Source organism: Peromyscus eremicus, chromosome 1, assembly GCF_949786415.1.
Source record: "Peromyscus eremicus chromosome 1, PerEre_H2_v1, whole genome shotgun sequence".
In the NCBI taxonomy this organism is placed as follows: domain Eukaryota; kingdom Metazoa; phylum Chordata; class Mammalia; order Rodentia; family Cricetidae; genus Peromyscus; species Peromyscus eremicus.
In genome coordinates this window covers 146,955,746-146,957,674 of record NC_081416.1, presented here as the reverse complement: position 1 = coordinate 146,957,674, position 1,929 = coordinate 146,955,746, and the positions used below count along the sequence as shown (strand labels likewise).

The window sequence follows — 1,929 nt, the reverse complement described above, 5'->3', positions numbered from 1 at the left end:
TTGGAGACAGCAGAATACCTGATTTCAATCATTCAACTTCGTCACAGCAGCAAAAACAGTGTAGTGCTGACACGAAGTCAGCCATATAGATCAGACAGATCTTCCAAAAGAAAGCTCACAAAGAGACAGCCCCAGGATTGTTTACAAAGATGCCCAGAACCTACACTAAAGGTAAACACAGGATATACCCACTTCTGCCTGTAAGCCACTTCCTTTCCTTCCAGAGAAGTGCTGCGGCAAGATGGAGGTACAGACTTCCAAGAAGAGGAAGTTTGTGGCTGATGCATCTCCAAAGCTGAACAGAATGAGTTTCTCACTCGGGGGAGCTGGCTGAAGATGGCTACTCTGGAGTTGAAGTCCAAGTTATACCAGCCAGAACAGAAATCATTATCTTAGCCACCAGAACACAGGATGTTCTTGGTGAGAAGGGTCATCTGATCAGAGAGTTGACTGCAGTAGTCCAGAAGAGGTTCGGCTTCCCTGTGAGCAGCGTAGAGCTTTATGAAGAAAGGGTGGCCACAGAGGTCTGTGTGCCATTGCCTGTGGTGATATTGTGTTCCCCAAAATATTGTGCACCCTAATAAACTTATCTGGGGTCAGAGAACAGAACAGCCACTAGATACAGAGGCAAGAAAATGGTGGTCTTTAATCCTATCACTTGGGAGACAGAGATCTCTGTGAGTTCCAGGCCACATTGGAAAGAGCCAGGAATGGTGACTCACGCTTTTAATCCCAGGAAGTGATGGCAGAAAGCAGAAGGGTATATAAGGCGTGAAAACCAGGAACTAGGCTGGTTAAGCTTTTAGGCTTTTGAGTAGCAGTTCAGCTGAGATCACTTTGGATGAGGATTCAGAGGCTTCCAGTCTGAGGAAACAGGACAGCTGAGGAATTAGCAAGGTGAGGTGGCTGTGGCTTGTTCTGCTTCTCTGATCTTCCAGTGGTCACCCCAATGCCAGGCCCTGGGTTTGTTTTTATTAATAAGACCATTTAAGATTCGTGCTACAATTGCCCAGGCAGAGTCTCTATGTTACAAACTCCTAGGAGGGCTTGCTCTGTGAAGGGCCTGCTATGGTGTGCTTCAGTTCACTGTGGAGAGTTGGGCCAAGGGCTGCGAGATTGTGGTATCTGGAAAGCTCTGAGGACAGAGGGCCAAGTCCATGAAGTTTGCAGATGGTCTGATGATCCACAGCGGAGACCCTGTTAACTACTATGCTGATACTGCCATGGGCCATGAACTCCTCAGGCAGGGTATGCTGGATATCAAAGTGAAGATCATGCTGCCCTCGGATTCAAGTGGTAAGACTGACCCTAAGAAGACTCTGCCTGATCATGTGAGCATTGTGGACCCTAAACATGAAATCTTGCCCACCACCCCCATCTCAGAACAGAAGGGTGAGAAGCCAGAGCCACCTGCCATGCGCCAGCCAGTTACTACAGCATAACAGGGTTTTGGCAGACACATCTAAAGGTCTGACTGGATTACATCCAATGTTCAACTGACTCAGTTATGTTGGCCTATGGAGTATAGTTTATTCTGTTGATTTAAGCTGGAAGGCTTGAGCAGAGCTGACCAGAGAAGTCTTGGGTCTGTGAAGGCTGGTGGCTACAGGGCAGCATCTTGACCCTGTGTTGAATAGATCAGGGTTAGAAGAGCAGTTTGGTTTTGGTGCTCAGGATACAACCTAGGTCCTTGCATAATAAGTGTACATTGTGTTATTGAGCTATGTACCCAGCCTGGAGAACTCTGTGTGTGTGTGTGTGTGTGTGTGTGTGTGTGTGTGTGTGTGTGTGTGTGTGTGTGTGTTTCTTTCCTGGCATGTAAGAAATCTTTAGTGGGCCAGCAAGATGGTTCAGTGGCTAAAGATCCTTTCTCTGAAAGCCTGTGCACTGTGGTATGCACTCACCCCTGCATGTAGAAAGTAAATTGGC

General features: G+C 47.4%; 1 pseudogene; it reads left to right on the top strand.

Annotated features, from left to right (window-relative positions):
• The first annotated feature begins 241 nt into the window (after positions 1-241).
• Positions 242-1,442, top strand: LOC131902346 (small ribosomal subunit protein uS3-like; annotated as a pseudogene).
• The last annotated feature ends 487 nt before the right edge of the window (positions 1,443-1,929 follow it).